Raw genomic sequence first — 24,927 nt, 5'->3', positions numbered from 1 at the left:
AAGAACTGTTAAACTGCAGATATTACAGGATTCCTTTAAAAACTGTAATAATTGAAACCCAGGAAGTGGTTTTGTGTTATAACAAGAGAAAAACTTGAGAAAAAATTTACTGATTCCCTGAAACTCCTTGGAAATTTTAGTCACAACTTTTTATTAACGTTGTGGTCACGAACAGATCTGCGTAACAAACTCAAATGTAACAGTAATGAAACATTATAGGAGAGTTAGTGCTATGCACAGCACCAGTATTACACAACAGCAGACGACTTTATAGAAGCTGTGTTTACATCGTGATTTTAAACTTTTCAAACACTTCCGTAAAACAATCTGCTGGACGTCTGGAAAAAGGTAGAAATACTGCACTAACGATAGAAGTATAAGCCCTACAACTGTGGGAAACGACAGTACAAACCAGATATTGCTGACAAAAATTGTAGAACACACAACTGCAACTGATGTGATTAGTCACATAGAACAGTTCTTTCGATGAGGGGATTACTGTCAAAATTTGTAAAATGCAGGAATGTAGCTTACAGCTGATGGTATGGTACCAATAATTACATTTTGTGCAGCATTCAGCTTTCAACATACGCAATACACACTGATGTGACAAAGGTCATGGGATACCTCCTAATATAATGTTAGACCTCCTTCTGTCCGGTGTAGTACAGCAGCTTGACGTGGCATGGACTCAACAAGTAGAAAGTCCCCTGCACAAGTATTGAGCCATGCCTGTATAGTAGGGTTGCCACTTTCTTCACAAAAAAAGGAAGATTTTTTATGGACATTTTTTAATGGCTAGTGCATTCATATTTTTATTAAATGCCATTTTCAATCAAAAATAGCTCCATTTACATCTTAAGCCCTATTCCTTCATATCACTATGGTATTTTGATGCTGATTTAGCTTTATGCAGGAATGTACTGTCATTCTTTAGCTGGTTAAAAAAATCTTTGCAGGACACGTCAAAATTTATTACTATTTGTAGCTCTGATTTTATAAGTTCTGGTGAACACCTGTTCCTAACATCAGTCCACTTGTCCATCATCGAAAACAATGGTTCCACAAACGCATTTGAACCTGGTATGCTTAGTATAATACACATGAGCCGAGAGATATTTGTCACTTTTGTTGAGGCACTAGTGTGAAGAATTTTACCCACTTAGACCAACATCACCATCCTTAGTTGGCTGGCTGTTTGGGGAAGGAGACCAGACAGCGTGGTCATCGGTCTCATCGGATTAGGGAAGGATGGGGAAGGACGTCGGCCGTGCTCTTTCAGAGGAACCATGCCGGCATTTGCCTGGAGGGATTTAGGGAAATCACGGAAAACCCAAATCAGGATGGCCGGACGCGGGATTGAACCGTCATCCTCCCGAATGCGAGTCCAGTGTCTAACCACTGCGCCACCTCGCTCGGTCCACCATCCTTAGTGATACAGTTAGTAAAGCTATCATTCACTTCACAAAATTCTTCATATAGATGATCCAGGTTGATCCTATCTTGTAGATTAAGTGTTTCCACTGCAAGTTCAAAATCACAATATTGTAATTTCCCATTCAAAGAAAGAGGTTCCAATCTTGCATACTTATTACTAGCTGAGAAGTCATAATGGTTTTCAAGATATTTCAACAATGTGTCATAGAAAGAATCAAATTCACATGAAATCTTATTAAGAGATGTTGATGAAATCTCTCTCATTGATTTCTTGGTTTCACTCCCACAGAATTTATCCTTCTTTCTTTGTGTAATCTTCTTATACATCATGCACAGACTGTTATGTGATTCATTGATGCTTAGCTCCCTTTTCTCCAGGTATTTGGATACTGTTTGCATTTGACCTATATTTGACAAAAAATGCAAGTAAATTTCAGGAATAATTCCTTTCACTGGGTCTTCAGCTAAAAATACTGATGCAAGTTGCTTTGGACAGGCATCAATGCTCCTGAAATAGCTCTTTATAGCTGGCCGGCACTCAATCAATCTGTTAATGGCAGGAGTTAAGGACAGCCATTTTGTGTGCACATGCCTTAATGTCTCAGACCACTCAAAATCCATAAATTCAAAAAATTATTTCAGTTCCTCACGCCTTTTAGCTGATACTGAGAAATGTTTATAGATATTCAAAACAATATTCTCTACATCCATTTCCAGCTCTTCCATAGCATGCTTCATCGCATTATGAACCATGTGGTTTGAACAACTGGCTTTCTGCAGGTTGGAATTTATGGAAAGCAGTAACTGATAAACAGATTGTTTCCTGCCAAAATTCACATTAGCATTGTCAGCACTATGTGCAGTTAAATTATTAATATTTAGTGAATGGCTCTCCAGACTATCCACAATTAACTTTGCCACTGCATTTGAAGTTTCCTAAGGCTGTTCAATAAATGTCAACAGTTTGTTCTGTACACCTACTAAAGGTTTGAAGTATCTTATACAAATTGGGAACATCTTTCTGTTACCTCTATTCGAAGTGTCTGTTGCTACTGAGAAAAACTTACTAGTTTCAGGAGATTTTAGAATATTAACATCACTGACACTTTTAGGTGCTAATACGTTTTTCACCAACAAATCTGCCTTCGTCTTGCCACAGGAAAGTTTTACAGCGGTTTCTGAATCTGTGAATATACATGACGTCAATTTATTGCTACAATCCAAACTTTAATAACTTAGGTTGTGTTTGACTGTGTGATACAAAAGTCCTAACTCACAAGCTATGACAACGTTGGCTTCAGATTTCTTAGTGTTCACAAAATATTTGGAAACTCGTGGTTTGACTACTTGCTTTCTCCTTAACTGATGTCCTTTGTACTGAGCGTGTTGCTTGAGATCAAACTGTCCACCACGAGAAATGCTGAATTCCTTCCTGCACAACATACAAAAAGCATGTTTATCAGAAGTTAAACCATGCCTAACCCACGCGAAAGTATCTTCCCATTTCTTTGAGTAGACTTGACTGTACTGCTGTTGCTTGCCGCGTTTCTTCTTCGCTGGTGAGCTCATTACAATTCTTGAACAAAAGTAAATTAAGAAAACTAGACTTTCCACTGTATGGATTCAAGAAATCATCACTGCAACGAAGTTTATTAGTTTACAAACATCTGTAGTTGTACACATCACATCAGAATTGGAAATAAGTATATTGACAACATTATCGATTATGCGATCGAGTGATCGTCAGAAGTACCAATTTAAACAGTCTAAAATTTATATCTGAACGGTAATAATAACAAATATAACCAAATTAATGTGAATTTTTGTTGTATGTATATTAAGGGGAAGAATTGTATTGGGTTCTGCGATAGGCCGGCCGTCGTGGCCGTGCGGTTCTAGGCGCTTCAGTCTGGAACCGCGTGATCGCTACGGTCGCAGGTTCGAATCCTGCCTCGGGCTTGGATCTGTGTGATATCCTTAGGTTAGTTAGGTTTAAGTAGTTCTAAGTTCTAGGAGACTCATGACCACAGATGTTAAGTCCCATAGTGCTCAGAGCCATTTGAACCATTTTTCTGCGATAGTTTAGCGCCAAATATTAAAAAAAGGTAGGAAGTGCTGTACGGGGAAATAAAAAACGTAAGTAGGGTGACCATATTTTCTTCGGACAAAAGTGTGACTTTCATACATTTTCTTGTCCAAAAGTGGGACAATATTTATTTCTCGTTAAATATCACTTTAATGCTAACATTTCTTCTTCCTCTGCAAATATAGCCTTCACTGATATATGTGTGTGTGTGTGTGTGTGTGTGTGTGTGTGTGTGTGTGTGTGTGTGTGTGTGTGTGCAAAACCAAACAAAGAATGGAAAGACTGGAAAGAAGTACATTTCTAGTTTTCAGAAATTTACTTATTAAGAAATGTAACATTTATAACACAGAATGTAGAAAGACATACAGTAACAATCACTACAAAAAAAGTTCTTAGTGAACACAAGGAATTTATGGTTTTGTGGATTCCACAGTGCAAACACATTTCTTCGAAGATGAAATTTCATTCAGCAACTCAGGTTTGCCTAATAGGTAGGAATAGAAGTCAGTGCAACTGTATTTACTGAAGTTCAAACAGGTTAGTAAAATACACTTAACGCTCCTCACCGTAAATCTATTCCTCTCATCTGTCCACTGTGACGATAGTAAGCTGAAAACTCTTTCAACATTTGCATTTTGGGCAGGGAGTGAAAAGAAGTACTGCGCTATATTAAGCGATTCTCTGAACTGTTCATTACACTGGCAAGATCTACACCATTTTTCATGTGTCATCAACTGATTCCATTGTTCACTGTCTGTTTCCACTTGTTGTTTTACAAATGACTGTATATGAACTATTTCATCAAATAAGAGGCTGTCATTTACTAGAATGCCCTTTCATTTAGCCACATTAAAGTATTTTCAACTACTGACCATTCTGGTGGTTCTGTGAGCTTCATCCATGAGAATACAGAAAACTCAGCTATTCCCTCTAAGCCGGCCGAAGTGGCCGTGCGGTTAAAGGCGCTGCAGTCTGGAACCGCAAGACCGCTACGGTCGCAGGTTCGAATCCTGTCTTGGGCATGGATGTTTGTGATGTCCTTAGGTTAGTTAGGTTTAACTAGTTCTAAGTTCTAGGGGACTAATGACCTCAGCAGTTGAGTCCCATAGTGCTCAGAGCCATTTGAACCATTTTATTCCCTCTAACCATGAGGATAAATAGTCTACTGAAGCATGATAAAACGTTGATACTGCTATGTCAAATTTCCAGTCGATGATGGGTTCAGTGTGATCAGAGGACACAGTCCATTCCACGTAAACACAGCTCACACCATTATGAAGCCACCACCAACTCTCACAATGCCTTGTTGACGATTTGGGCCCATGGGTTCGTGGGGTCTGCGCCACACTCGAACTCTACCATCAGATCTCACCAAGTGAAACCGGGACTCACCTGACCACGACAGGGTTACCCAGCCGTCAAGGGTCCAATCGATATGGTCACGAGCCCAAGATGGGCACTGCAGGCGATGTGGTGCTGTTAACAAAGGCACCCGCGTCGGTCGTCTGCTGCCACAGCCCATTAACGACAAATTCCGTCGCACTGTCTTAATGGATCCGTTCATCGTACGTCCCACACTGATTTCTGCGGTTATTTCACGTAGTGTTGCTTGTCTATTAGCACTGATAACTCACGCAAAAACGGCTGCTCTCGATCGTTCAGTGGCGACCGTCGGCCTGAAATTTGGTATTCTCGGCACATTCTTCACACTGTGGATCTCGGAATACTGAGTTCCCTTACGATTTCCGAAATGGTAAGTCCCATGCGTCTACCATTCCGCGTTCAGAGTCTCTTAATTTCCGCTCTGCGGCCATAATCACAGCGGAAAACTTTCCACATGGAACACTAGAGCGCAAATTACTGTTCCGCCAATGTGTACGCGATATACTGCCATCTGCGTATGTGCATATCTGTACCCCATGACTTCTGTCATCTCAGTATATCAGGACACATGCACAAGTTTTGATAAATTTAGTGAGAGATAACTGGTAAACGACATGAACAACAGATTTAGTTTGTACGTAAATGTTATAACTCACATGATCGTAGCCAATTTACCCGATTCTTCACATGGCCTGACTCTTACACAAAGGAAGAATTAGAAGACAGCTGGTGGGTGATGGCGTGTGACGAGGGCCTCCCGTCGGGTAGACCGCTCGCCTGGTGCAAGTATTTCGATTTGACGCCACTTCGGCGACTTGCGCGTCGATGGGGATGAAATGATGATGATTAGGACAACACAACACCCAGTCCCTGAGCGGAGAAAATCTCCGACCCAGCCGGGAATCGAACCCGGGCCCTTAGGATTGACAGTCTGTCGCGCTGACCACTCAGCTGCCGGGAGCGGACCGGAGACAGCTTATACACATAAATAAAGGTGCGACGTCCGCACATTGTTTACTCAGATAATTTTGTGATAGTCTCAGAAAGGTTGAGGACCACTGCTCTAGCACAAGCTCTCACGAGCGAAGAGACGCAAGTCATACCCTTAGCGGAAGCGAATAGGCAAAGTTTGATAATGAATGGCCCGCAATTAGAACTTAACACATCATAAGCAGACGCTTAATGAATAGGCCTACCTAATTTCATCTTCAAAATATTTTCATCTGCGCATTCTTTTTTTTTTTTTCGTTCATGGTATCAGAAAATTAGCCGTTTTTTCTGTTTGTTTGTTGAACAAATGCCTAGAAGAAAAGTTTTTATTAATTATAATCGTATTCATTTTATGAAGGTATTTCATGATTTCAGTGAGTATTCCTAAGATGTGACACACGAATAACCCGTTGCGGAGTACTGTTCAACAGTCTGGTCCTCCCATCACATAAAACTGATAGAGGAGATGGAGAAGATCCAACGAAGCGCGGCGCGTTTTGTCAAGGAATCGTTTAGTCGACCCGAGAGCTTTACAAGCTCCAGGGGCAGGCGTTAAAACAGAGGCGTTGTGCAACGCTGAGAGGTTCATTACCGAAATTTCGAGAGAGCACTTACCGGGAAGAGGCGAACAACGTATTATTTTCAGCCAAAAATAGATCTCACGAAATGACCACGACGAGAAAATCCGAGAAATTGGGGCGAACACACAGGCTTACCGACAATCATTCTTCTCACGTGCCGCTCACGTGTGGAACAGGGAAGAGGGATCAATTAGTGATGCCAGAAGTGCCCTCCTCCAAGCGCCGTTAGGTGGCTTGCAAAGATGTAGATATAACGCTTTCTCCTTGTTAGTGAACCTCAAGTATTCCTTTCAGCCACTACTGGAAATTAAAAATAGCCTTAATAAATATTTGTTCTATCGAATACAGGTGCCACTTCCTTCGCTTAGCTCTTTGAAATAATGAAGCATTTTTTTTTTTCTAAACTGAGATCAATAAAAAGAGCAAAGAGAAAATATTTTGATGATTATTTCCATAAGAATCTCAAACTGAAACTTGTTGGACAGTTGCTTCGACAAATGAGAAATATCATTCAAATTTTTCGATGAAGTCAAAGAAACACTTTTTCTGTATTCATTCTCAAAATTTAGTTTATGCTCTGACTTTCGTTTTAACTGTTTTAACGTGACATCTGGTGATACTCCAGAACCTCCGTCAATAATTGAACTCTCTTATCTTCAACTGGAAAGGAGATTGGTTAACTTAAATAAGACGATTAGCGAAAGAAATGGATCAGTTTTTATACACAGCCTGTCAAAAAGTGAAGCACATTCACTATCAGATGTCAATGTAACTTCATAAAAGTAGGGCCTTCGCACCATTGGCAGGTATGTAAATGATTAGAGTTACAATTCACTGAGATAGGTAGAACAGCCAGCAGACTGCATTAGTATTGCTCGTGTTTAGCATTGTTAGGGTATAAAGGGTCATGAACATCATGAGATACAGTGTGAAAGGATGCAGCAGTGCCACATAATCGTGTGATACAGAGTTATCAGTACTTGACAGAGTTCGATAGTGGCTTTACTGACTGTCACCAAATCACGAACTATCCATGTATGTGGGGCATTCACATATGACAGGAGCCCGATGTTGGATTGCATGGGAGCGTGAGGGCCGACATAACTGCCATCAACATTCCAGTCGACAGTGACTGGCCACCACAAGAGAGAATCGCCATTCTGTGACAACTCCTACCATTGGTTGGAGACTAGCAGCAATCAGACTAGGAAATAATCGTCCCGTGCCTAGGCTGCCATTACAAGCACAACACATATGGCTGCATTTGGAGTGATGCCGTAACCAGAAAGCATGGGCTGCTGATGAATGGCGTCCCATTGTGTTGAGTCATGAATCACAGTTCTGCGCTATCCTGATGACAAAGGTCGGTGAGAGTGGATAATACAGCAGTACATCACAGGCATCCCGCATCCTCTTGGGCTACATCTCATTCAGTAGTAATGTGGAACCATTTTTCAACAGAACAATCCTCGATCACACACAGCATATGTCTCTCAAATGTCTGCATGACATTGAAGTACTTTCGTGGTTAGCAAGATACCCAGATACATTCCCAATAGGATCTGTGTGGGGACCAGCTTGGATGTCAACTCCATTCCAGTGCCATTATCTGAGTTTTCAAGGACCTGTTAAAACAGCTGTGAGCCGAAGTGCCTCAGGAGAGGATTGACGGCCTTATGACACCCTTCTGGACCTAATCGTGTATGCATCCACGCCAGAGGTGGCGCAACATCATTCTGATAATTGGGCTTATACTGCCAAGTTCTTCGTTAATTTGCCTTGATTTAACTACATCTATATCTACATTTATACTCTGTGAACCACTGTGAAGTGTATTTCAGAGGGTATGTCCTGCTTTACCAGTCATTAGGACTTTTTCCCTCCAAGAGTCGTCATTTAAAGCTGGTTCTTGAACTTTGTCAGTAAACTTTCTCAGCATAGTTTCTGTCTTCAGACACCTGCCAGTCCAGTTCTTTCAACATCTCTGTGACACTCACGAGTCAGACAAATCTGTAACAAATGAAGTGTCATCTGCGTACATGACAGCATTTCCACCTACTATTTTGGGCATTTTATTTACATGTAAAATAAAAAGTAGTGGGACAACACTGATACTTGAGGCAACGCACATTTAAAAAATTCAAAATTTGAGTAAGTTTACACATTTGTAATAGTATTTTCCACATTTTGTTTCCTTTCTACATACTGTTCTCTATTTTCCATGAACAGTTATATGATATCAGCTGCTTTCCCCCTCATAATAATATTTTGCAGCATACACAATCACAAGCTTTTGAAAAGTCAAGAAATGTACCACAAACTTTCTTTTGTTCATCTAATGCCTTAGTTACACACAATATAAATTCAGCTAGTGTGGTACTGGTGGATCTACCCTTCCTAAACCCATGCTGTTCATCATTCAAAGTACTGCATTTGTCCATAAAATTTACTATTTGTCTTTAATTACACATTCCATTACATTAGATAAGACAAGTGTAATAGTTATTGGTCAGTAATTTTCCGATCTTCCTTGCTGCCTCCTTTGAAAATAAGAATCACTTTGCTCTTTTTTAAACATGTTAGGAATATCCCTTCTTCCGTGACTAAATTTATGAGGAGAGTTAGAGGCTTTACCACCTATTACAGGCAGCATTTAACTAGTCTAGTAGATACACCATGTAACCCTCGGTATTTTTTGCTTTTAACTGATTTATTATTTTACTAATTCAGGTTCATCTGTTGGCAGAAGGAACTAACTTTTTGTCTCGTGAGGAGTACTTCGCATGCATTTTGTGTCAGGAGAGTTTTGTTGTGCTGTCAGAATTCCCCCATTCACTACCAGCCATAACCTGAAGCCGTACCCGTCAGCCCAACACACTATGATGCCAGGAGTAACACAGCTGTGCCTCTCCAAAATACTGCAAGAATGGGACCTCTTCCCAGATTGCTGCCATACTCACCCACATTTGTCATCTGGGGTCATACAGAACCATGATTTATTTCTAAACACAATGTAACACCATTCATCAGCAGTCCATGCTACCTGGTAACAGCACCTATCTAGTCACACCCATTTGTGTTGTGGTGTTAATGGCAGTCTCCGGATTACACGGTAATTACCCTGTCTGTCTGTTACTAGTCTCTGGCCAATGGAGTGAAATGATAGAGAATGGTGTGGGAGACTATTAATTGGTCTCGGGTGGCAGTTGCAGATGTGAAGGGGTTACCATGTGCTTGGTACACAATATAGTGATTATCCTTGTGATGTCAGATGTGGTCAATCAAAACCTTGATGACAATTACGCCAGCCCTCACATTTCCACGTAGTCCAACATCAGGCCACTGTCATATCTGAATGCCCCACAGATCTGGATACTGCACAATTCAACTAGCCAGCAAAGTAGAGACCCACAATGAGGCCCCTTTCTAGCTCTGTCAATTGTTGATTTTAGTTATTTACTTATTTATTATGTATCCCATGGATCAAATCAGTACAGACACTTGTACAACTAACAATCCAACTGAGCATTATAGCAGAGGTTGAAAATACCGCCTGAGTTGTAAATTACTTTATTTTCACACGAACAGTTTTGGACTGTTATGAGCCCATCCTCAGGTGTCGTTAGCTGTGCTGTGGTCCCCGAGCACCGTGTGTACCAGGCGCGGTGTGCTGCCTATGAGCACTGCACTGAAGCGGTATTTTCAACCTCTGCTACTTGTACAATTGATATGGGATAAGTCAATACAAAAATACACATAACGGGGGATAAGACAATACAAAAATACATATTTCAACATATAGAACATTAATATCGCACAGTATTTTGACACAGTTTTTACTAAAGGCTATTTAGAAAGAATAGGCAGTAACAGCAGATAGTGTTATTTTTACCTATATAGCATTGATCCTAATAGCTATGACTTCATATGGTTTACCATCTTATTTTCTTATGTGCTGCATGAGTGGGCACGATGACTTGCATACCCAAACAGTAACATGTTTAATTCATTTGCTTTTATTTCTACAGATAGCATAAGATGTGTGTGAAAGTGGGTTAAGTGATGGTTGCTATACTTTTCTTTATTATGGCAAATCAGATTCCAAAAACTCCTGGATGGTGCAAATGGTGTAAAAACAGTGTTTACTTGAGAGAGATTGTACCGTCACTTTAAATTTATTTACTTCTTTTACTGATGCTGGAAGGTCATTATATAATTTTATTCCCATACATTTAATACCATTACCGCACAGGTTTGTTAAGTGGGAATTAGTCTTAAAGAGTTTTTTTGATCTTTTATCATGATGGTGGCAATACATAATTCTGTCAAGTTTGTTAATGTTCTTCTTAGTGAAATGTAATATTTCTAGTATATATAGTATGTACTGGCCCAGAAGGGACAATATTTATCAGCTTCTTAAATAGCAGTTAACATGTTTCATTTTGCTGTTTGAATAAAATTGTTCTGACTACTTTTTTTTTTGTCGTTTGAATAGCTGACTCAAAACTTTGACCTCAAAAAATAATCCCATAATTAGCTATTGAGTGGAAAAGAGCATGATACATTGTTATCATTGTACTTGTGTTCATAACATTCCTTACTGATCTGATCATAAAACATACTTTACTGAGTTCTGTGCTAGCTAAATCAATGTGCTTTTTCTAAGAAAGGGTGCCAGTCATGGAAACCCCCAAGAATTTAATTTCATTGCCAAATTCAACATTATTATTGTACAGTGATATAGTTGCTACCAGTGGATTTCTATTTTGGTCAGTGTGAAAAGTTAATCTAACTGTCCTTTTTATGTTGTGAGTTCATTTGATCTGTGGTTCTATCTACAGCAGACTGGAGAGTTTGTTCCATAGCAGGTATGAGAACAGTAATATTACCAGCAAACAAAAGGATTTTGGTGTCTGATAGGCTATGTGGAAGATTGTTTACATAAAGTGAAAACAACAAGGCGCCAAAGACTGAGCCTTCGAGAATGCCTTGCTTTATGGTTTGTATGTTAGAATGCACAGTGCTGGCTGTTCCTGAGGGCTTGATTTGATTTTATTTAATTCAAAATATTCCTGTCAATCTTTCAGGCAGCCTTTAAACCAGTCATGGGACATTCCTCTTGTTCCATAGGTTAGCCATGTCAAATGCCTTTGTAAAGTCTAGAAAAATTACCTATGGCCGGAAGTATTTTGTCGACAAGCTCCAGAGTAAGATCTAATAATTCATGTATTGCATCAGCAGTAGTTTTCTTTCCTTGGAAACCAAACTGAGCAGATGACAAGATTTTTGCTTTGTTTAGAAATGAATTTAGTCTGGTGGTCATTATACACTCAAATACTTCACTAAATATTGAAAGCATTGCAATAGGTCAGTAGTTGCTAGGATCTTATTTAAACCCCCTCCCCCCTTTCTTACAAACAAGTGAGATTTTTGCAATTTTGAGCTTTCTAGTAAATGTACCATTCAGGAGTGAGGAGTTTATTATGTGAGCCAATAGTTTACTGATAAAATTACTGTTATCATGAAGGAGAAAGCACAGAATTTGGGCTTGTCTAGCAAATGATTTTTTCTATCTCTGTTTCTGGTGTTGGCATTAAGAATAGTGTGTCAGCACATAAATTTAGTTCTAATTTTGGAAGATCATTATTGTTGAGGTAATCAGTCAGGTTTTCAACTACTTTGTGAAGTAGTGTTTGAATTCATCTGCTGTTTCTTTTTCACTGAAGAATAGCTTTCAACTTACTTTAAGATTAATATCACTTGGTTGTTGTTTTCCTCTACAAGTGCTTGTATTAATGATTTGCCACATGCAATTGCTTTTTGGGTACACTGGCTACATTCCTAAATATCTTTCTATATGAAGTAAACTAATTCTTAAATTTTTCACTATTGCCTAATTCAGTTTTGGTAACAGAGAGAAATTCTCTTTGCCTTTGAGATGATCTAATGATCCCTGGGGTGATCCTGTTGTGGTTCCCATCCCTGTTTATACTTTTCATTTGTATGGGAACATACAGTTAAGATAATAGCAGAAAAGTCTAGGAGTGCTTCAGTTTTCTGATCACTCTGTCTTGTGTGAGTATGCAGCATTTCTGTGTCCTTCATAGTGATCACTCAACATACGACACTGTTCATAACCCTTTACATACACTACCAGGCATGGAAACAAAACTAAACATGAACAACACTAATGCACTCTGGTGGCCATTCTACCTGCCATAGAGAATTACAGGTATAATCATTTTCATACCCACTGACAGTGTGTATGTGTACAAAGTTACACTGAGCATGTCTTCTGGGTGCTTCACTTTTCTTTTATTGGGCAGTATATTCTGATGAAAACAAAGACATTGTGAGTGATATTTCATTGTTGGCACAGATGTAAGCTCTGGTTGCAGTGGGTATTACATCAATTACATTTGTGTAATTCCTTTGCTTCTTCACAATGAAAGTGCTACCTCTTCATTTATATCAAACAGATACTGTTAACCTCTCTTATTGCCAGCTTAATATTTATTTGATTACTTTAGACTTTTTCAAAGAAAATATTTACTTATGTCTGTAAATATTGAGTCCTGTTTACAGTCATAACTAACTGTCATACAGCTTTAAAAAAACGCTGCTGCTTCCCACATGGCCAACACAATTTATCTATTCTAGAATCTAGATATTGACATAATTTGTAGAAACAATGCTTAATGAGGTTTTCTTTTTTGAAAATTTTGTTTTTACAGGTATCTGGGTGGAGTTCAGAATTTCTTGCTTATATTAGATGGGAGCTTGAATATTTTTCCACCAGAGTGCATAACTCCACTCTGAACCCTAGTCAATGAGGTAATGTCTATATGACTGTATAACTAAATGAGCATAAATAATTCCAAGATCATCAAAAAGGCCTCTATAAAATCAATGGTTATCTACTACTGCCTTGCTTATAGCAATTCAGTAATGTCCACAATCTGCAGCATACTCCACAAAAGTAATCATGGCCCCCTGGATCTGAGTCAAGTGGAATGTTGAACCAAAGACTTTAAAGGTTCTTTGATAAGCTAGGCTGTAATTACCTGGACTTATGGCATAACTGAGAACTGTAGGTCTCCCTAAATGGGTCTGGGGTGCACTGCACATGAGTGACTGCTATTCAGCTAGCTGACTGAATGTTGAGTGCACACAAGGGTTTATTTGGTTATACAAATCTCCCTTCAATTCAGATATTGATAGCTCTAGATCCTGAAATATTAGCTCAAGGACCAAAGAAATGGCCCACACAGATGAAATGATTAAAATTCTATTGATCAACTGTTGGAACATTTGCAATAAAGTATCAAACTTTGAAGTAGTCCCAAACAGCACTGAAACCCCTGTAACACTAGGTACAAAAAGCCAAAATTGATAGCAGTGAGATTTTCAGAAAATCATAGGGTATATCAAAAAGATAGACTGACAGAAAATGGATGTGGTGCATTTGTCACAATGGACAAGAAACTCATGTCCACTGAGATACAAATTGCCGTTTCTGGTGTGATTTGTTTAGGCAAGACTTAGTATGTATTTGGATCTTTCTATCAATGATCTTTCTATTGACCACCAAGCTCACTGCCAGGTGTAACCAAAAACTTTAGAGAAACCTCCGTTTACTTGCATCTGTGTTCCCCAATCACAGTCATGATTGAAGGAGACTTAAATCATCCAACAGTCAATTTGGATACTTAAAATTTTGTACGTGATAGTCATGGCAAGACATATTGTGAAATATTACAAAATACCTTCTTTGAAAACAATCTACAACAGATAGTTTGGTAGCCTACTCATGATGGATATATATTGGACTCTATGGAAAAAAACGGACCTGACTTCTCTGAGGATGTCCACATTTCAACATGTGTCAGTTATCATGAGGCAGTTGAAGCAACAATGATGACCAAAGTACAAACGGCAGCTAAAACAAATACAAAAATTTACTTGTTCAGAAAGTAAAGTGGCAGCAATGTCATATCTTAAAGAGGAACCCAAAACATTTACCTCTGGGTAGGGACACGTAGAGGAACTGAGTACTACAATAAGCTTATCTATCATGGATTAGCTGAGTCAATATTCTGTCATAGGCCTCTTTCTCAGAATCTTTTGGAAGGAGTGAAATAGGTCATTAATTAGAGACAATTTACTTATTGCCAGCTTTATAGATGGATGCTACTACAACTTGTTCATGTCAGTCAGGCCATATGCCCTAACTTTTTAATGGACTAGTTTCTATGAGATGTTTGGTTAAGGAGTTTACACAGTAATCTCCTGTGAAATAAATACTTTTTTAAAAAATCAGCTACACTTCCCTGTATGACTGTGCAATAGTACAATGTCAAGTGAAAGTACAATAGGAATCCTGTTTGCACGTCAGTAGAGTGGGAGAGACCTCAAAATGCAAGCAGGTGGAACTGAACTTTTCGGTTAATTTAACCCTAGTTTGGTGCTACTTCAATTAGTTATCCACTGTGATGCCTTGGAACTTACACACTGAATATTATTCAGTGTGTGCCTGTTTCTGGTACCTATATGTCACTTTTATTTGTCTGTAATTGAGTAATATGATTTTCAATAAATTATGTGACATAACTGCTTACCAACCTTCAGGAGACAAATTGTGTGGTACTGCTGATAGACACAAATAAAACTAAAAGTGACCTATCTAAAGGTGAGTTCCTCTCATCCTGAGATCTGTGTTAGCTGCCTTTCCTCTTTAACCCTCCATGAGTTTCAAAAGCTAGGTAGTGTGTCAATTTTGGTTTTAGATGTGTCTATCGGCAGTACTACACAGTTCGTCTCCAGAAAGAAGTATTGGTCAGCAACTCTGTCTCATAAATTATTAGATCCCTTGACTTAACTTTCTTTTGATATGCTGTAATACAAAATTGTTGTAATATTAAAAATTAAGCTGTTTGCTATGTACCAGATACAGGCTTATTTCACTATTGACCTGGCTGTGTGCTGTATGTGTGGTACATATGTGTTTCAACTTTTTGTTGATACAGCAAACATCACAGTTTTTGAAAAGTTCTCCAGTGTCTTTGGCAAATCATTTATGTATGGCAAGAGTAAAAGTTGGATATCGTATTTACTGTTTTCCTACTCAAAATTTATCATTTGGTAATGTGTCCATATGTTTTCTGTTGGTGAGATATGACTCCATCCTTGCTATTGGACACTTTTAAAGTGATAATGCTTTAGTTTCTCATGATCTAAGGCCTTGATAAGGTCACAGACACTGGCAGTGGAGTAATTTTTTGTTTAATTCAATTGCAGCTGAGTTTTTGAGATCTTTTATTGCTTCCTCTACAGAAAATGCTTGTGGAAACAACCCTAAGCATTTATTAAAAGCTCAATGTAAGAAAACTGGTTTAGTATTCTGCTATAAGCTACTCTCTCAAAAACGTATGAAAACACGGAAAGAGGGAAATGGGTCTATAATTAGAGGTCATTTGCTTAAATGAATATTACTATTGCATATTTCAGAATTTCATGGAATACCTCTTGACTTCTTGAATGATTACAGAGGTAACTCAAGGGAATACATTCCAGTCAACCCAAGATTTCAGTATTTTGATGGAAATTATATCATAGCCAGTAGAGTTACTGCTTTTCAGTGACCTAGTAATTTATATGAGCTCATTAACTGGCAAAACTGATATCCCTTGGTGGAGTATGCAGTGCCTGTCTCAGTAAACCTAATGGATCACATTCAATGGTCTAATTATTTGTCCTCACATTTCCTGCTACTTTTAGAAAGAATTCATTGAATGTAGTGGCAAATGATATGAATCTAACATCATCTGTCATCAGGGAGCTGACTATTATTTATCTTAATGAGTTTATGCATTTCATGCCTAATAAAGCTTCAATTTACCAAGGAACTTGTGCTTTCTTGTACACAGTGAATGGTTTTTGATTTTTTTAAATTACTAATGGTTAATTTTTCTGTATTAATTTTAGTGTACTTTTATGTCATGATTACAGTTAGTCCTCTCCATTAAATAAAGCTCTCTATTTTTGGCACAATATACTTTGCTCCCAGGTTATATGCACCCTTTCTCTTGGCTTCTGCTATAACTGACCCTGGGTCACTGTAAAGAAAACTACTGTTTATTTATTAATTTGCCTTTGAATACCATGACTGAGTCAGCATTTATGATTCTGTGAAATAGTATTTCTTCCTTCTTAGCTAAACGGATACTTCATTGCTGCCATTTGAATATAATGGTCAGGCCAATTACTTATTCTGGGGTAAAAGTCTGTTTCAAGAAAGGCACTTGGATTTTGAAATAAATTATCACTCACTGTAGTGCTGTATGCTACTTTCTGGTTAGGAATGATACTGTGGCAGACAAATCAAAGCTAGAGATCTGTGATTGTAGGAGCCTCTCATTGTTAGTACGCAATATGAAAACCAATACTGGAATCACAGCATACAGTGGTTACCCAGTTATTTCCATTAAGTCTTACTACTACTGGTACTCTCTCTCTCTCTCTCTCTCTCTCTCTCTCTCTCTCTCTCTCTCTCTCCCCCCCCCCCCCCGCCCCCCCCCCCCTCACTTCTTACAATAAACATTCATTTTGGTGTGCCGTGCAACCAAAGGTAATTTATCAAGTCTTTAATAAAATGCATTTACTGTAGCAGAAAGTAGAAAGATCAAAAATGTTAAAATTAGCATGATTAACACGAATGAAATTTTGACTTTATTTATTAATTTCAGAAAACAGTGCCATGGAATTCTGTAAGCTGGAAGTGGGAATTTTATTTCATCTATTGGCCTCATACTTGGGTTTTTGCAACTTGAACATGGTACACTGTGATAGGTAAGTGCTCAGTGTGATTCCATGTTACATAAAACTATTTCCTCATGCTTTAGAGAAATTTGTGTCTATATCAATAGCATTAGTCACTCAAACAACATTCTCATGTGTCCACTACTGCCATATAAAATGCATAATTCATGGAACATAAATATCTGAATCAACACTGAAACAGCAAAAGGCAGACAGAGAAAAGTATGAAGAGTGTGAAATAAATTCATGTTACTATGACAAATTCAAATTTCTAACCACAGCTACTGAACTAAGATAGCTTTGCAAAATTGATTAAGATTATTCTACCACACTCACTAAATAGAGCTACTGATTAATAACACAGAAGCATAAGCCAGATGTAAATGAATACAGGATCACAGTTAGAGTTTTTTGGATTATAATCCTCCTTCCTCACCAAGTATTGTTAACCAAGACCTCAAACTTCCCATGTAGTGACAGATGTAAATTCTGGAATCTTCCACCAAAGAATGTTCCAAAATCTTTCTTGAGTGGTGGTGTGCTCCTTATTACATATATTAAATTTTTGTATGTTTCTACACCAACTGCACCCTTTTATGTTCAATTCTTTACTTACTTAATTTTATATTTCTTTAATTTTCAGCCAAGTTGCTCGTGCAGTTAATCACCAGGCTTCTAATACAGAACAATGGCTTGAACTGACTGAACTACAGACACCAGTGCCTTTTATTAATAGTCAGTTAGATATTAATGCAGCCAGAGACAGAAACAAGGAGCATTCCCAAGATTTTTGGAAAATAAAAACTGCATCATCTGTAATTAAAGACAACATGGAGACTTTACCTTTTAACAAAGCAGATAAATCAAAAATATTTTTGAAAAGTGATGTAAATTTAGATGGACATTTGAAAGAACGGCAGAATCAGATAAAACAAGTCAATACATATCATTCATGGATGGCACCAGACCAATATGTAGCATTACAACCACCAGCTACATTATTACATAATAATTACAATAAGCTAACACCAATCAAAGGAAGCAACGGTCATACTTTTCCTAACAAAGCAGCTTCCACAGAGAACAACATATTACTTGATGTTCTGAACAACATTGGTTCCAATAGAAAATATGTGCCTGAGAATTCAGTAAATAATTCAAGAGATATATCTACTTACAAAGACATATTTCCAGAAAACACACAAACAAATATAAGCTTTCCTCTGCATTCCATTGATAATACCAAAGAAATTAAAGGGGAATCTGCTACAACAAGACCTAAGAGAGGATCTGCTACTGCACAGTACATGACAATTCCTCTGCAAGAGGTAAGTCTGGATACAAAAACAGAGCACACAAAATCTTCTCCTAGGAGAATTTACAAGAGGTATTTGAGAAGACTGGGCAACAAAAACCACAATAAAATGCAGCAACATGAAGCTAAATTTATTCTGTGTAGTACAGGAAAGCATGTAACAAAAATGAGACTTGACACTGATCACACCAGCTCAGAGGAAATCCGATACCCAGAAGAAGGTTACAGCTCAGAGTCAGCAGGCTCTGATGTTTCTGCAATATTAACTCCAATTTATGCACATGAATCAAGGAATAGGCTGACACAGTCACTAACACTGAATACATTAGCAGACACAAGTTACACTGATTTGTCCAGAATAATAGTTCCAAATTATGAATACAAGCTGCAAAATAGGTTAGGTAATGCACTGAAATTCAAACCATTAATTAGTTACCACCATGAAGCTCTAGATAGCTACTTTGCATCTACAGAGACAGAAGAATTGAGTGAAGAAGAGAGAGAAAACTTTATTAGCCACAACAACATAAAACTTTCTAGCTGCTTAGTGGCACCAAAAAAAGCAAAGCTCAATAAAATTATTGTCCTTGGTTCACCAGTGCCAGTAAGTGATAAACTAAACAATGACCACAATGTAACAACACAACCTGCAAAGAAACTGGAAGTGTCAAGTAAGGATTCAAAAAAAATTACTTCCCCCCAACCAGAATGTGTAGTAAAAAGACTTAATGTTACTCAGTTCAAAAATAATTATAAAATTATAAATACAAATAAGCAGCATTCATTGTCAAAATCTAGGCTAAATAAGATTATAGGGTTGTCTCAGATTGTTGGCGATCAAGACTGCCACAAAGAGCTTTATGGTTCTTATAAATCAACTGAGAAGGCACTTAAAGCTGCGATTCACACAGATATGAAACTTAGGGCTGATAATGTAAGATACAGGATAAAACCTGAAACACAACAAAAAGTGTACAATGTGAATCCAGTTGGTGACACAAATGAGAGTGATTTCTCAAGTGATGAAAATGCAGTAACGGATGCGAATTTGTTTTTTACCACTTTTTTCCCACGTACGCTGTCAAATTACGGTATTAGTAAGAACCTTGCGTATAAATTTGCCTCAGGTCACTCAGAATATTCACAGACAAACCATAAACAACCCAGAATGTTTATCAATTATTCACAAGACAACAGATTAGAAAAAGTAAGTGACAATACAAAACAGAAATCTGGACATTTTCACAAAACTAATTCACCTGTAACTAGCAGACAACAAAATATATGTAAAAACTGGAAACATTTTCATGAACACGCAGTAGATGAGACAGAAACTGGGAATACAAAAGAATTTACAGAACCCCATATGGTCAATAATGCCAACACTGTTGGTACAGTATCACTGAAAGGGGTAACTACACAGTACGCAACACCAAGCAGCCATCAAGTTCCAGATGAAACAATACATCAAGATCATAATCATGATCAGTCTCACGTTGAAAACTTCATGGAGATTCAAGGGAATTTATTTCCTAGTATTTATGACTTCCCTACTTCCAGTCTGCCAAAAAAATTCCATTGTAAGCATCTATCAGATACTTCAAGCTCGGGATCAAAGATGGAAGAAACAAAGGACTTAAAAGTTCCAAATGACTTTGTTGTTTTGAGAATAACACATTCTAACAAAGCTTGTCAAGTGCAACCAAAGAATTCTATGCATGAAAAAATTCCAGTGGACATGACAAGTAAGGAAATGGCACCAGACGTCTTCCTTGAGAAAGAAGTTATTTTTTCACCAACATTTCCTAAAGACCAATCTTCAGACACTGCTGAAATAAAATTTCAAGAAGAACAAATGTTAAAGCAAAGTGCTCAAAAAAATATTGCCCAGCTCCACATAAAATTACCAAAAGAATTCCATCGTGGGCAGTACCTAGATATTTCACACTTAGAATCAGAGCCTGAAGTGCATAAAATAACTTTAAAGGACTTTGATTTTATGTCCACTCCATACTCTAATGAACAGGGACAATTTATGAAGACACATGTGAAATCTAAAAATGAACAGATAACAGCAGGAAGTTCTGAGAAAGAATCAGCTGAATTAACTAAAGAACAAGACACAGACATTACAGAAATAATATCACCGATGAAAATCCCTTGGTCCCTCACAGGATCACCAAAAGAATTTCATAGTGGGCAATACCTGGGCACTACGCATTCAGATTTAAAACAAAAAGCAGCAGTACATACAGTAATTCCAGATGACTTTGCTTTTCTTATGGAACCAGTTCACAATGATTTGGTTCATGCAGACTCCATAAATAGTACAGACATACATACTCAACTGAAAGATACACAAAAGAAAATAATATTAGCAGATTTTGATGAGAAAATTATTACTTCATCTCCTGAAATATCTCAGGAACTCCACCAAGACATCGCAGAAAAAGACATCCAGCATGAGGAAATTTCAATGCAAGATACTGCAGGAAAGTTCCACATAGCAGTACCTAAAGAATGGCATCATGGACAGTATCTACGTACTATTCCTCAACATTCACAGTATGGACCAATAACAGAGACACCAAGAGAGAAACAAAACTCTGCAGCTCATTACCAAGCACATCAAATAGGTGACGTGAAACTACACCAGACTATACCTAGTGATGTAAGAGGCCTATCACTTATGTCAAAAATGGAAGGTAGTGAGCTGGGGAACAACAATGTTCTTTTTACTGATACAGATAGTAAACATTATAAACAGAAAATACATTATGAAACTGAACAACCCAAGAAGTTCCCTATAAATGCTGAAAATGAACCAGAAAAAATTATTTCAGTGAACAAGCTTCAAGAAATGGAACAACATTATCAAAAATCTACTACTTCAGCATATTATCCAAAAATTGATGACTTTTCTTTCAATACTAGATCCACTGTATCTACAATATTAGACACACACAAAAACCAAGAAGCAGATACAGTGATACTTGAAAAGCTAGCTCCGCATGGGTATTTCCAAAAAACAGACATCAGCAAAAATATTCGTAGTGACTCTAATTATAATTTTAAGAATAAAAAGCAAAATATTAGTAGTAAATCCACAATGAATAGCTCTGGGGCTTTGAAAAGTCACTTGACTGCAGACTATATTCAGCAAGGAAAAAATCAACATTTAACAGGGCTCACTGTAGATGATATAACACAGAATGATTCAGTAACATCCTATGAGAATCCCAGTACAACATATCTGGAAATGCGTGTTCAGCAGGACAAATCTTTAGATATTCTTCTGCCTGTCAATTCTCTGTCAAATGAGCTAAAATATGCTCATGAAAAGTCATTGTCAGATAGTCTACACATTACAGAAGCTACACCTTCCAGGATAACAGATGTAAATCATATACCAGTCAAAATTCCATGGACTTCAGTGGAAAGAAATGTATTTCATCACGATGTAGCACAACCATTTGAAGTAGACAGCCAGCAATTGGAGAGAATAGGCACTGAAACACCAAAGCAAAAAAACAATCTAGAGCTCCAGTCATCAGATTATGCAGCCAAACACAAAGATGCTAATCAAACTCCCAGAAGCCAATATGTGACCCAAGTGCCCACATATGCAACTCAATACATCAAGAACACAGAGGCAGAATCGCATCACTTGAAGAGTGTGGAAGTGCACCATTATGTTTCACAGAGACTGGACCACAGATATGAAAAGTCAACATCTACCCTACCAACAACCACACCTGATGCCCATAGTGTCATGATAACTGACCACCTCAATATGAGACAAGCACAAGATTTGTCAGAGAGCAGTGAATTTAATGAACCTGAAGTTGATCAGTGGGACTTACTTAAACAACATTACAAAGAATCTTTATCTCAACCAAACCGTCAGAAAAAAACAACATATAAAAGTTTCATTTACAAAAAGGACACCATTCATGATAAACAGACAGAAACCCATGTTGAAAATTATGTAGGAAGGAATGTGAAAGTGAGTGACAAGCAAGCAGATATTGAGATATCAACTACCAATATGGGTAAAAATGTGCCACATTCTGAAACTTTTTACCAGCCTGAATTGATCAGCGATAAGAAATTACATTTCTCTGAAGACGTAGACTTATTAGATGGTACTACACACATGATATTTAGTAAACAAGGTTCCCAATCAAGTGAACACATGGGTGCAGAACACATTATGCTTAATCCAAAAACAGTGTCAGCCACAAACAAAAACGCTGAAAGGGCTGTAAATGGTAAAATACAGCTAGACATTAAGTTGGCAAAATCACTGCATCCACAAGAAAACAACAATATCGAGGTGAATGCCAGAACATCTACTCACTTCATAAAATTCTTAAGTGAGTATGAGATCACATCCACTACTCCCCACAATAATTATGTGCCAATGTCTGTAACGACTGCACCACTTCTAAATATAGTCAACACAAGTGCAGATGAAAATGAAATACATATTACAATAAACCATGGAAGCCACTATCCTGATGTAAGCAAGTCAGAAATACCTATCTCTAAAAGTCATTCGACTAATGCTTCTACCAATAGAAATAGCCCACAGGATAGCCAATCAATTTTGCTGACCATAATTCCTTCCAAACTCAATGAATCAAGTGTGGAACAAAATAAAACAGTAATACCAACTGCACATAATGTAAGCCTCAGTGAAGCAGAAGATAGTGAACAATCAAGCACACTTTACTCTACTAAAACCACAAAGTTTGGACCAAATTTTAAACAAATTATTACAAAACCACGAAGAGCTGCACGAAAAGTGGAATACAGTACTTCAACAAACAGAAACAGTGACAGAAATTCCCTTTATGAAGCTGTCAATAGAAATTTAGTTTCAGTGCCTGGGCTTACAAAAAGGTCAGTACAGAATTTATATCCCAATGAGAATAATAGTACAGGCATGCAGCTGAATAATGTTGATAATCATTTAATACATAATAAAGAGGCTGCAAAAATTTTAAAGACAGACAGTGGCCCTACTAGAAAAGAGTACAATGATATAGGAAAAGGAGAATCTACTGAACTGGACAATATTATGTATGACCAATCTGCACATTTGAAGATTCCCAATGAAATTCACACACATACAAAAGATTCTCAAAGAGATTACAATAAAAAGGAATTAGAAAACAGTCTGCAGCAGGTTCAAAATCGAATGATTCAACATACAAAAGAATCAGAGTGGAACATTCACTCAGATTTTGAGCCTCCCTTACATCAAGGAAATAATAAAAATGATAGATACAAATCTTCAATGCTGCAGAAATCAATTGAAGTTACCCCGCTGGCCAACAAATTAATTACATCTCATAAAAAGAGACCTATTATTGAGTCAAACCTTGACATAGTACGTAATGTCATTTTTTGGTTGCGAGACTGTGTCGCCGATATAGATAAATTTGTCTGCAGGAGGAACCACAATCTTATGCAAGGGTGACACAGACCAGATAGATACCCATTTTTCAAAAGTTCTTACTGAAAATTATATTCTGATGGCCCATACTGACATTATGCTTTGACTTGCAAATTCAATAAAAGAGGCCTCGAATATTAAGATGAGGGACATACTCTAGTGCTCCAAAATTAAGTGTAAAAGATCATCACTTTAAAAAAAAAAAGTAGCAAAACATTTCATAACTGTTTCCTATGAAATGCTACATAACTCTTGTGATACGTGTTCACGGTTTCTCAACGCATTGCAGATGAAAATTAATTTATACAGAGGTTTATCTCTAAGAAGTTAATATAAAACTATGTTCAGGTTACAAGATTTATATTTTTCTTTAACAAATGGAGACACCACCATGTAAAAGTTCAAATAATATCAAACATTCCGCCATCTGTTGCTGCATACAATGAGAAATATTTGAAAATTTGAGAAACATTGAAAAATATAATAAACAGGAATAAACCATGCAACAGCCTTTATCAAGAGAGGCTCATTTGGTAGTAACAAATGAAAATCAAAGAACATATAAAAATATTCATGATATTGCTTCATTTCCATTCTGCTACATATCTTCCATTTCTCTCTTGGTTTCAGGTCAGTCTCCACCAAAACTCCTTCTCCTCCTCCTCCTCCTCCTCCTCCTCCTCCCCCCCACCCCCCACCCCCATTCCCCCGACCCACCCAAGTGACAAAATTAAAGTGATACCACTCTCACAATGCTAAGATTTTATTAACTGTCTATATATATCTTTCTTGTTTTCAATCTTATTTTGGTATCACATTTCAATTGTTTTAAATGGTTTGTAAATTCTCCTTTATC

The sequence above is a fragment of the Schistocerca piceifrons genome, chromosome 3, assembly GCF_021461385.2.
Source record: "Schistocerca piceifrons isolate TAMUIC-IGC-003096 chromosome 3, iqSchPice1.1, whole genome shotgun sequence".
NCBI classification, from domain to species: Eukaryota; Metazoa; Arthropoda; class Insecta; order Orthoptera; family Acrididae; genus Schistocerca; species Schistocerca piceifrons.
The sequence above is the reverse complement of the archived record's forward strand: the minus strand, read 5'-3'. Positions refer to the sequence as shown.